This window comes from Phocoena sinus, chromosome 17 (genome assembly GCF_008692025.1).
Source record: "Phocoena sinus isolate mPhoSin1 chromosome 17, mPhoSin1.pri, whole genome shotgun sequence".
Lineage (NCBI taxonomy): Eukaryota > Metazoa > Chordata > Mammalia > Artiodactyla > Phocoenidae > Phocoena > Phocoena sinus.
This window is the reverse complement of record NC_045779.1, coordinates 4,113,731-4,126,859: the sequence shown is the minus strand read 5'-3', so window position 1 is coordinate 4,126,859 and position 13,129 is coordinate 4,113,731. Positions and strand designations below refer to the sequence as shown.

General features: G+C 41.7%; 1 protein-coding gene and 1 non-coding gene across 2 annotated transcripts in view; one reads left to right on the top strand and one right to left on the bottom strand.

Moving 5' to 3' along the window:
- The window catches only part of XKR4 (XK related 4), a 312,781-nt gene that overhangs the window by 252,170 nt on the left and 47,482 nt on the right, over positions 1 to 13,129 (bottom strand). The gene's annotated exons all lie outside the window — the stretch shown is intronic.
- TRNASTOP-UCA lies at positions 6,372 to 6,443 on the top strand. Its single transcript has one exon. It is a non-coding gene; the product is annotated as a tRNA-Sec (tRNA).

Genomic DNA, 13,129 nt, shown 5'->3' with positions numbered 1-13,129 from the left:
TGGCTTTCATACTGGCTTTGGCATTTACTGTTCAAATTCAATCTTCTCAAAGGGATGAAACCACTGATGGGCACTATCGCCATCTTACCTGCCCTTCCATCGTCCTCCCTGCAGTTTCCACAGAAACAGGCTGGTTAGAAACCACCACTGGCAGAAAGAGCTACAGGGTCTTCCCCAGCACTGAGGCCATGGGAAGTAAGATGAGTTTTGCATTTTCAGCTATGCATAATACATTAGCAAATGGCACCAAGTATAAGAACTTTGAATCATGCCAATATTTCAAAGAGCACATGTTAAAAACCTGACTGCTTACTTTTCAGAATTTAGTATGCAACATATGTCTTGATAGAATGAAAAGTAGAATCAAAATTGCTTCAAGGGAACATGATTTGAAAAAAACCTACTTGTTTCTGAAATGCTTATTAAGAAACAATCTATCAAATATGAAGTAGATCTTCCATAGGCCTGCAGTTTGCTAGGAATGTACCCGAGGGTGGTGGTTAATCAGGTAAGTGGATACAGGCAGGACTGGTTGACCAGAGTGTCTGCTCAGTGTCTACGCTTCAGAATTAATCACCACATCCTTGTTCGTAAAATAAAAGCCCAAAGTCCTGGAATTTCTTGCTATTATCAAGGAAAAGAGTATATGATCAGAAAGGAGACACTGAGAAGGTGACTTGAAAAGTCTCAAATCAAAGCATAAGGATGGTCTGAAAGAATTTCTACCACAATTTTGACAGGAGGAGATGCACTGGATAAGCACATGAATGCGAACTAAAGCGAACTAAAGCGAACACATGTGATGGCACAGGGTGAGTGGACCACAGGGCATCCGTTCTTCCCATGGTACAGACCAGCACCATTCATTTTAATGACCTCAGACCAGTATTTCCAGAGTCATTTTCCTGCCTCTGTAAAATAAAGCACAGGAAAGGAGAAAAGTGTGCAGAAGTGGAAAAAAGGATGTGTTGAAACAGTATTATAAAGTAATAACCTCTCAGCTTCTCATATAATTTAGAACAAAACCACACAGGTTTCCTTCATGCCGATGAAGGATTCAGCATTTGTCACTCTTCCCCCAATGCCCATCTTTCCTCTATATCCTTGATGAAAACACCACCACAAACGAAAGAGAAAAAGCAATGCAGATGAAAACAACTTTTCTGCTCAAGGTCAGAAATGAAGAAAAATGAATGTTCGGCCAATAGAAAAGGTTCAGGCAGTAAATGAGAAATGAATATTTCACTAGAACAACATATTTTCTATATGATAGTACTCTTCTTAAACAATGGGTATTGTTTTTAAAACGGCTAGAGTTTTCTATTTTTCATGTCTGTGTTACATTCTAATATAAAAATTTTCATGTCTATGTTACATTCTACTATAAAGTTATCTTCTCTCCAAAAGTACCTATACTTACCATAATGAAACGGCTAATTCCTTACCTTTCTTGACCCATCAGTTTCATTTTAGAGTTGGTCACTCCCTCCTCCTTGAAATTCTGCTTAAGTGGTTGTCCTTCTAGTTTCCTGGTCAGCCCTTCTTGGGCTCCTGTGCCGGTTCATCCCTCATCTCCTGGACCACTAAATACTAGGGTCCTCAAAGCTCAATCCCTGGGCCTCTTCTCTTTTCATCCCACACTCATTCCCTTGGGGACCACGTCCACTGTAGGACTCTAAAAATCTGTCTATAAGCTGGTGACTCCCCAACGTATATGTCAATCCGGGTACCGTACTGGTTAGTGTAACACTAATTTCTCTAACAGATGAACGATCAAATCTTAACGCAACAAAAGTTTATTTCTTGCTCCCCAAGTCTATAATAAGCATTCCTAATTGGCAGGCGGTCTTAGGTTATTCAGGGACCAAGGCTCTTTCCATCTCATTGTTCTGCTTTCTTATGTTAGAAGTCCTCTAAGGACAGGGAAAGACGCTAGATCCTCCTGCTTGTGAGATTTTCACAGCCTGTGCCTGGAGGGGATGCATATCACTTGTGCCCACATTTTCAGGCTAGAACTCAGACACAAAACCAGATAACCGCAAAGGAGGCCAAGAAATATAGTCTAGCTGGTTGCCACAGAGGAAGAAGAGAACCTAATAAACATCTCAGTCTTAGCATTCTCAAGGAGTTCTCCTAATATTCCTTCTCAAACAAACAACCGCCCCAAAACAAAAAACCCACAAAAACAAAACAACAACAAAAGCCTCATTTTTTCCCCCAGAGTCTTTCCCATCATATCAAGTGACAATTCAGTGCTTCTTTTGCTCAGGCCAAACACAGTGTCAACCCGGATTCTTATCTTTCTCTCATATCCCACATCCAGTCCGTGAAAAATCTGTTGACGCCACCTTCAAAATATACACAGAATCAGATCACTTCCCACTACTTTTGCCACTTCTATCCCAGTGAAAGATTCTATCCTCTCTCTTAAAACTATGGCCAAAGTTTTAAACTTCCACTCTTGCTTTCTTACAATCTATTCTCAACTCTGAGCCTAAGTGATCCTTTTAAAATGTAAATCTACCATGACTCTGCACAAAACCCTGCAAAGGCTCCATGTCTCACTCAAAGCAAAAGCCCCCCTTTGCACTGGTCTACCAGGCGGGATAGGATGTGCATCCGTCCTTATTCCCGCTCTGCATCCCCTCACTCACTCTGATTCAGACATGTTGACCTTCTTGCTGCCCTTGAACCTGCTGTGCAAGGCCCTCTTAGATCCCTCTGCCTGAATATCCCCCAGACGCCACATAGCTCACTAAATACCACCTTCTCCGCAGGTTGAAATCATGCCCCCGCTCAGCTGAGAACGCCCCGTGCCGCTCCCTGCTTTATTTTTCCTGCAGAGCACGTATCATCCTCATACATGTTACGTGTTTTTCTTATGAAGATGTTTAATTCTGTTTCCTTCCATTAGGATGCAAGCTCCATAAAAGCAGAGACTTTTGTGTATTTTTTGTTTGTTTTTGCAGCTGTTATCTACAATGCTGGGATAATGTTTGGCACATGGGAGGTGCTTAAGACATATATTTAAATGAATAAATGAAACATTTCTCTTTAAAGACTCAGGCTAGATGCCTGTTCCTATGCCAGCAAGCCAGTCACCTCGTGCTCCATCAGCAGGATGATCGGTCTGGAGCTTCTCTATAGATTCGGGGTCCAACGATACTTAAGTATTACCACAGTACCGCGCATCATGGCCAAATAAAAGAAGATACCTTCTATGGCCAAACACAGCAGACAGTGGATTGATTGATTATTTATTGACAATATGACATTAATTGGGCCACACTGGGGCGTCAGTAGCACTATCCTTCCTCCCGTCCCCAACTCATTTGCTGGACAGACAGCCGATTCCACCCTTTGCTACAGGTACAGGTTTTCCCTGCCCGCCGTTAATTTTGTTCAAAGTAATGTCCAAAGCCATTTCTGAACACATCACTCTTGACCCTGAGTGGGACAGACAGACAAGGAGCAAAGGTAAAAAGTATCCCAACTCATTTTATTTGTACTTAAAAGTAGTTACTTTCCCTCAGACATATAAGCACTGATATCCTATTTTCCCACAAATCTCTTTGACTCTCAACCACCATATTTTACGAGTTTTCAGAGGAAGAGATGAAGATTTAGTCACTTTGACTTTGAAGTGCCTCTCTGTTGACATTGACTATGACACCAAAATTAACTGTCGACATTTCGAGTTTAGTGAATGTCTGGTAGATTATTTTCAGTTTTTGGCTTTTTCCTTTTTTTTTTTAACATACCTCATATTTGCCAGTTTCGTACCGCCAAAACTTTATATAAACTCAGGCAAAAATATCTTATTTGCTGGTACTGATGATTAATGTTTTTAACACTGAGAAAATTAAAAACATGTAATTGTCATGAGTACCAATGGTGCATAATATGGATGAAGGTCATTACACGGTCAAGGGAAGATCTTAAAATAGCTGGTATTTTGATTAGCCCCGATTCCTCCTTTATCTTTCTGAACATGGATTCATTAATACGCCTCTTAACATTGAGAGGTTCTTACAAGTCAGCACTCTAGTTTCAAATAAAGACCAGTTAAGCAACTTGGTGTCTTCATCCTAAAGGGAACTACGGGGGAAAAGTAAACATAGTGAATTCTCATTGTCTCACCTTCTATGGGACCCCTGACCATCCCACTTCTCAGGGCCCCCCCGCCTCTTCTGTGCCACCAGGCCACAATTCCACAGATTTTTGCCTTTGGCAAGAAATGATCACCTTGCCTCCACGTGGATTCAAAGGAGTCACCCCGAGCACCAGCCCCGGAGGACACTGGAGGGGCAGGGGTGAGTCAGAGACTCATGTCTGCGGGAGTGGAAAGCAGAATACCCCACCTCTGGGTAAGAAAAATGTCCCTAATCATCAGCCTGAGCACTGGGGAATATATGTCAACTTTTGTTAGAGGATTTGGAATAAAACACCAAATTTTAAAACATTTGGTAACCATACCTACACATGGATCAGATTTGACTCCGTCTTATTTCTTGCCCTCTCTCTCCGAAACTTGAAATAAAAACGTGTTCGAAAATGAGCCCCCTCTCCTTTCTTTTCTCTCACCGTCCAGCCATCACAGGGGCGGGTCCTGCGGATGTGTGTTTCCGCACGTGCTCTACCCTCCGGGCAAGAACTACCCCGCGACGTTTCCTGAGGACGAATACGTTCAGGCCATTGTGCTAACGGCTGTGGAGCACACCCAGATAAAAAGCTTCAGGCCCTGTCCTCAAGGTACTTAGAGTTTCCTCTTTTCAGGCATCAACGAGCAAAATATGAATATGAGCTCTTTATAGGCTGGCTCTTTGAACATAGGGGAGTTATTTCTATTACAGGCGCATTTCCCCCAGCTCCCCACCAGAAGGACGGGAGAGCGTCCGGGAGGTGAGATGGAGAAAGGGGGCTGGATCCCAACACCAGAAAGTGCAGCAGGGGTGCTAAGGGGGGACTCTGCGTGCCCCGCTCACCTTATGCCCCTGGCTGGGGTGAGCGCCTGTGGGGCGGGTCTGAGGCTGTGTCCTGAATAGCAGAGAGGACAGAGCGCTCTGGGAGGGGGCGGGGGGTCACAGAAAAGGGCAAAGAAGCCCCTGGAGCAACTGGGTGTGGAGGATGTGTGTGTGTGTGTGTGTGTGTGTGTGTGTGTGTGTGTGTGCGCGCGCGCGCGCGCGCAAACCCACACTCGCCCGAGAACGTGCCTGCAGGCCTCAAGGAGCTGGGCCCTTCCCCACTGACTGGCTTCCTCATTCTTCAAGAGCATTTATATAGTGCTCGCAATTATTTATAATAGTGCTAACTACTTAATATGGTTTGCCTGAGCTATGGAATCAAAAGGCACAGCATCCTTAGGGATAACTTAAGAATATTTGGAATTTCACGTTGACGGGAAATCCTATTTGGAGCCACGCAGGTCGCCTATGAAACCAGAACTTCCCCTTCTTTGCCATTTACTCCCGTGTTTTCTCTCTCAGCCCCACAGGGTCTCCACGGTCTCTTCCTGCAGCCCCGACTTAAACACAACCTATTTTAACGGAAGAATCTGAGACTCACGCACACATTTTAGATGCAAACAGCTACAGCAAGTAAGTCTTCTCTTCCCAGGGTTATCTGCACGGTAACAGAGATCAGAGCCTTAAGTTTAAAAACTTAAGCTTTAAATGTTCCAGCAGTTTCTATTAGGGGTGGGGTGCATTTATTTTCAGGAGGGGGCATCCTATCAATGAAATTACAACCTAACTGCTCTGACCTGTGACAGGTAAGGCCAGGACGAGGAATGTGTCTGAATTCTAGCTCTTTTGTACCCCGTGACATTAATGGAAAATGGAAAGCATTATACATTACATATTTATATAATATGTATTTCATAACACTTTGGGTTATTCTATTTTTAAAATTGTGTCCACTTATATGTTCAGAGATATATACTATTAAGTCCAGATATTCTGCAGAGTTTAGCTCAGAATAACCAATTCATATAAATAGATACAATACTTTTTTCTTATTAGAAAAAAAAAAACCTTTTAGTATAGATTTTGGACATTTCTAACTGAATATAATTAGCATATTAAAAGCACACAAGTAGTTCAATTTCACGTAGTAATGCCCTGAATGGTACTCTTGAGACCCCACCAATGAATGCGCTTTGTGTGTGTCTGGCTTGCAAACGCTGGCATTGATCTGGGTTTGAATCCTGGCTTTAAAAATAATGATCGTAAGAATAATATCATTTATTCAGTGATTCCTATGTACCAAGCTTTAAGTAAAGCATTTAAATTATCTTATTTAATTCTAACAACATTTCTACAAATAAGATACTCTCTCCATTTTAGAGATGAAGAAGTTGCGATTTTGGGACTTCCCTGGTGGTTCAGTGCTTAGGACTCCACGCTTCAACTGTGGGGCCCCAGGTTCGATCCCTGGTCAGGGAAGTAAGATCCCACATGCTGTGCCAGTGGCAAAAAAAAAAAAAAAAAAAGAAGTTGCAATTTTAAGTCCATTTAGCTACTAAGTGATTGAAATAATATGAACATTTAGGTCTATACTGATGCCAAAGATCACAGGCTACACCATGAACTCAATCATTTCAAAAGGCACTTCTTGCCCCCACGCAGAGTGCTGTGGATACAAAGAAAGCACGCTTTATATTCTTAAAGGTCTCCAGTCTCATCCAGGGAACTGGGCGTGCACCTCTATGACCACAGGAAACTGTGAAAAATGTTACGAGAGGATGAGAACCAAGGTGGTCTGGGGCTCAAAGGAGATGCTTATAGTTGTACTGCGAGTTAGATTAAGGAGGGCTTCCTAGAGGAGGTGATGCTCAGGATGAGTTCTAAAGGACAAGCAGGAATTACTTAGGTGAGGACAGGCCACCGGTAAGGAGGAGATCATGGGAAACTATCTCCCTAGCATCTTGAAACCATGTGACACTGTCAGCACCGCTGTCAGATCAAAAAGATCTGAAGAACAGAAGTGACTGACCTAATGGGAGAGCAGAGGCCAGATCATGCAAGAATGTACCTGAAAAATGGAAGCACAGCAGGATTTTAAGGAGGGGCTGCCAGGAGCACCTTGGTTTTTAAGACCTTGGATATTTAACTTTGCTAAGCTCCATTCTGTCACCTGTAAAATGGAGAAAAGGATTTAGCGAGGACTAAGTAAGTTAATATATACAAAGCTGTAGGTGGACCTGCCCAGAGCAATTGCTCAGTGACCAGTAGGGAGGAAGCAGGTTCTCCTAAACACTGTCCGGGTAGTAACCCATCCGATCTTCACTGCAGCCTTAGGAAGTGGGAACTACTCTTCATCCACATGAAACCCATGAAGGCAGGTGGACGGAAGTTTGCACCTTGTTTGCAAACTGCCCTTTCCTGTCCCTCCAGGCGGCAGCTGTGAAGGGCCCATCACTGCCCAGCCCACGGCAGGTGCCCGGGACCCCAAGTCCCCCTCAGGGGGCAGTTTCAATGTATGTGATTAGAACAGTGATGCCCAGGAGACATTCCTGAGTGACATAAATCCAACTCTGTGCTCTTACACACGAGCTCCGCCTACGGGAACTCTAACACAACTCCTTTGATCAACTGATCCATATGGCGACCATTCTAGGTGACGACTACTGGCCTTCCAGCTGAGAGACCTTCACATTGCACCAGGAGTGGTACCAAACTCAACAGCTGTAGGCATCTTTGGTGGCCAACGGGAAAGAGGAAAAAAAGAAAGGATACCAATGATGAGTTGGTAAACCCACGTTCCACACCAGAGCTGCCTGAAATATAGAAATCTCTGGTGAATAAAGGTAAAAAATTTAAGAATTTCCCAATTATATTTCTCTTTCCCTGGATCATACTGATTTTCTATATTATTCCAATTTCACAATGACTGCATCAGTTCTACTTGTAAGCTTCCTACTACTTCTATTTTTAAACCCATCCATAAATATCTCTATAAATAATGTAGGGTGTGGATCGATGTTTAGTCAACAGATAAAGAAATCAGTAAAGTTCAGGACTTGCCCAGAGTCACACAATGTAGATGGTGGTTTGTTCTAGATTTCCACAAAATGATTGAACCAAGGAAATTTGCTGAAGAAGTTATAGAAGCAGACACTCATATCCAGAGTAGGGTTGGGATGGGTGCCCGATGATGGAATGTCAACGTAAGTGTGGTCGGAATACCACCGATCTGACAAGATAGGGAACCAGAAGCTGTAGTGGGAAAGGTTCCTCAGGGTACACGTAGTAGGAAAGGTAACTCAGGATCCTGAGAAGTCAGCATACATCTGGATATTATCAATAAAGAGGAGCCAGTACAGCATCAAACGGAATGAGACGGCTGAGAGTAAGAACTGAGCTGTCCTTGGTGCATGAAGTTGCCTTAATTCCACTTGTCTGTATTTTCCTGCAAATTCCCCGGCAGAATCCAGACCTAAGTGACGTGTATCTGAAGGCTTGCTAGGAAAGGCAAGTGGGGAAAAGACCAAATGTTGGGAAAGAACTCAGGAAATGGAACTTGTGCCATATTCTGACATATGCTGAAAGGTCAGGTATGGCCAGTAAAAAAAACCTAAAATCTTTTGAAGGGCAGTGCACAAGGCAACAGGTCACTTAGCTAAATTGTAGAGGGATGGTTTAATTTTTCAGTCCTCCACGCAGTAGGTTTTTGAGTTGCAAGGACAGAACAAAGAATTATCTGCAGGAACCACATGCACCTTAAAACACAATGAAAAATGATCATATATACTCACTGAGCATCAGTTTAGAAGACTGGGATTTTGGATATTCATTTCCTCTCCGTGGCTAGCAATCTCCTTAGAGACTGGCTTACCCTGAAAGTTTGTGGACACGCTGCTAGCGTAGCCACGTGTGCCACAGTGCGGGCCTTCCCACGGATGGGTAACAGACATCGCAGCCTAGGGGGGATGCAACAAGATTTTGGACCCCCTGAACGCTTATGCTGCATGTCTCTTTTCCTGTCTCTTCATTTCTTTAAGGATTTTTTAAACTTTTGTTAAACTTTAAACCTATATCGTTTTTAAAAATCAAATAGTATTAAGAGACTTACATTGGGAACCCATGCTCCGTTCTTTCTCAGCTAGGATGCCCAATCCCACACACCAGAGACAAGTATTTTCAACCCTTTTAAGGCATTTCTTCAAGCAGGTATCTCCAATCTCTTTGCTTCCCGTTGTCACCTTATAAATTTTAGACATGATTACAGAATTCATTAAGGTTAAGGGTTAACTCTTACATCCCACGTCACCTCTTCCTTCCTTTCCCATCTCATACTGTGACAGTGCAAGCGACGTCTCCTATTCAAGACACTTGGTGACATGTCCATACTCACTCATATTTATACACTTATCTTAATTTAGAATTGTCTCCTTCTTTTTCGTTTGTTTTTTTATATATCTATCACTCATTTCTTCCCAGGCATGACAACAGATTTGCCAAAACTCCAGCAAGATAGTTTTCCAAATGTACGGAAACAGTAGCAAACTGTCTACCCCCTTGTGCTTCCCCATGGAGTTGCTCTCACACATCTCAGCTCCAGTCAAAACTGGCTGGTCCTGAATGTCACTCCCCTACGTCCAAAGCCCAGTTGCTTGCATTGTATGTCATGTCTTACTCACTCTGGGGTAATTCTTCCTTTGGCTGAATCACATCTTCTAGTAGCTTCTTAAGATGGCTTGTTTGAGGGGTAATTTGTGTGTGTGAGTCCTTGCATGTCTGAAAGTGTCTTTATTATTACACTGGATGGACAAATGGCTCAATGTGTAATTTTATATGGAAAATCATATTCCCCTATCTCCACTGCTTCCTATTATTCAGGATTGATATGAGCACTGATGGTTATTCCCTGTGGATGGTCTCATCTTTAAGATTTACACTTTCTCCCTGTTATTCTGATGTTATACAGTGGTTAGCATGGGTATGTGTGTGTGCTTTCTTTTTTAATCAGACTGGGTGTTTAAAGGTCTCTTTTAAGTTAGGACTTTATATTCCTTGAAATTTAATGTGTTACTTCTTGAATAACATCTTCCCTTGTGTTTTTATCTGTTCTGTTTTTTGGAACTCCTATTAGTTACATTCAACTTTTGGGATCGATCTTCTAAGATTCTTATCTTTTTTCTCTTCATGTCTTTCCTTTATACAACTGACTCCTCCGAAACTCTCAACAATTTCTTTACACGTCTACTTTATTTTCAATTTCTATTTGTTTTATGATGGTCCTCTTATTACAATATACTCTTATTTTATAATATATGTGATATCGTTTTAAAAAATATTGTTATTTTGAAATTTTTCTTCTGCTCCTGTATTATGCTGCCTCTAGGAACTTTTTTAAACAAATGCTCGTGAAGATGTGGAGAAAGAGGAACGCTTGTTCACTGTTGGTGGGAACATAAATTGGTAGAACCACTATAGAAAACGGTATGGAGGTTCCTCAAAAAATTAAAGATACAACTATCATATGATCCAGCAATTCCACTTCTGGGTATTTATCCAAAGAAAACAAAAACACTAACTTGAAAAGATAGCTACACCCATAGCAGTATTATTTACAATTGCTAAGACATGGAAGCAACCTAAGTGTTCACGGATAGATGAATGGATAAAGAAGATGTGGTACATATCGACAATGAAATATTATTCAGCCATAAAAAAGGAAACCCTGACATTTGTGACAACATGGATGGATCCTGAAGGGACTGTGCTAAGTGAAATAAGTCAAACAGAGAAATAATCTCACTTATATGTGGAAGCTAAAAATAAATAAATAAAACCAAACTCATGGAAAAAGAGGTCAGGTTTGTGGTTACCTGAGGCGGGGGATGGGATTGGGGGAATTGGATGAAGGTGGTTAAAAAGGTATACACTCACAGTTAGAAAATAAGTAAGTATTGGGGATGTAATATAAACATGGTGACTGTAGTTAACATTGCAGTGTGGTGTATTTGATACTTGCTAAGGGAGCAAATAATAAAAGTTCTCACAAGGAAAAAACATGTTTTTATAACGATATGAGGTGCTGAGTGTTAACCAGACCTCTTGGGGTAACCACTTTGCAGTGTATGTGTGTCAAGTCATTATGCTGTACCCCTTAAACTTACACAGTGCTGTTTGTTAATTATATCTCAGTAAAAGTGGAAAAAAAAAGGACTTTTTCATTTAAAAAATATTTTGGTTTCAGTTTTTCACGATGGGAATGTTCTAATACCTGGTGATTTTCGTTCTCTGTTCACATTAAGAGTACGTGATTTTGTTTTCTCTGCGGTGTTCACCTTCTGAGAATGTACAGGAGTATACCGTTAGTTGTGGGTTCTCTGGGAGCAGACGGAGGGCGTCCAGGATCTCACGGGATCACAAGCTGCCTTATGGTCCATCTTTTTTCACTCTTACATCCCCAACCTACTTTTCCCTGGACTTGAAGCTCTCTGGATTGACTTCTCTAGAGAACTAGCAACTTTCGGTCTACAGAGAGGGTGAGGGAGAAAAGTCATCTGTCCACTGGGGTAGAAGAGGGAGCTCCCTGAACTGCCCAGGACACCCATGTGTTTCCTTGGCCACATTCTAACAACCGTCTTTTTCTCAGTCCTCCGGCTGGGCACCAGCGACATTTTCTGACTGTGTGAATATAAATTTAATAGTGATCCTTTCCAGTCAATACGTACCCCCAAATCTCCATTTAATTAACCTCTTTTCTTCCTCAATAAATAAGCTGCTTTAATTATAACTACTTTCTACTAAAGCATTTTAAGTGAGTTTAGGTTATTTGCAGCTGCTAATAACCTAACGATGGGAATCATTTCTTATCGCTATTAAAGTTCAGTGTCCTGATGAATAGGCATTTGGCCCCGGTATATCTCCAGTAGAAGCTTTTCAGAAGATTTTTCCCGGTACCATGAATACTGGAGAGGATGCTGTGAGGTCTGAGGCAAACCAAAGGAAGCTGATCGGTCATTTCCTATCCACCACTGTACGTGGCTTGGTGGAATCTAAGATCTGACGTCACTGACATTAAGGACATTTTTCGCGGGAATCTTTAACTTTATAAAATAGAAAAAGTTTGGAAATTCCCTGGCAGTCCAGTGGTTAGGACGCCGCACTTTCACTGCCGAGGGCGCGGGTTCAATTTCTGGTCGGGGAACTAAGATCCCGCAAGCCGCGCGGTACGGCCAAAAAGAAAAAAAACATTAAAGTAGAAAAAATTCTCCCAAATATCTAGAAATATCGACTTTTGCTAGGTTTTAAAGTGGCAATACATAACAAAAGAGATCGTACCTAGAAAACATCGGAACACAAGAATGATATAAACCTTTTTCGTACAACTTTCTTAAAATTTCATTCGCATAGAGACTCAAAAACAATGACTTGAATTGCCATATTTAAATTATATTATTAAAATCTTTTAAGAACGATATTAAAAACATCTCTTGAAACATAATTACTGAATTAGTAAACAGAATCTGAAAATAGATTGGCAAATTCAAAAGTGAAGGCCAGATGGAAATGCTACAATCTTCCCTGTGTACATAGGGAGAGGAATTCAATCTTCTTTCCTGTCGTTATGAGCTCTAAATGCAATCAATGGGCCATACACTCTCTAATCTATGCCTGGGGCTGTAAGAAATGTCAATAGAAACTGTGTTGGAAGATGAAAGACAATGAGTTTATCAATGTATTTACCCTTCCTGGGAATATACTCTCTCATCAAAGGTATACGCTAAGCCAACATACTTTGTCAATTCCCCAGTACCTTTGAATTACCTGTATGTCTAATACCTTCATGGATTAACAAGCCTGGCTTTCCTTTTTCCAAGTGGATTTGAATGGACTCAAGACAGCAGTGCACCTATCGGTGTAGAGGAAATATTTCATCTGCCTGCACCAAGGACTTGATCTCTGTTTCCATGATCAGAAGGGTAACAGAACTGGGCACTGAAAGTTTGTTAAGATTTGACATCAAAACAAGTCTTTCAAAGAGGGGGAAATTGTTATTAACCTGAGCATGTTGTCTTTGTACTGGAACCCATGGAATGTTCTCAGGGTTCACCGTGTGCAGTAAGGTGTGAAGAAACAAGTGATTCAACTGACCCACATCTCATGTGTTTTATTTT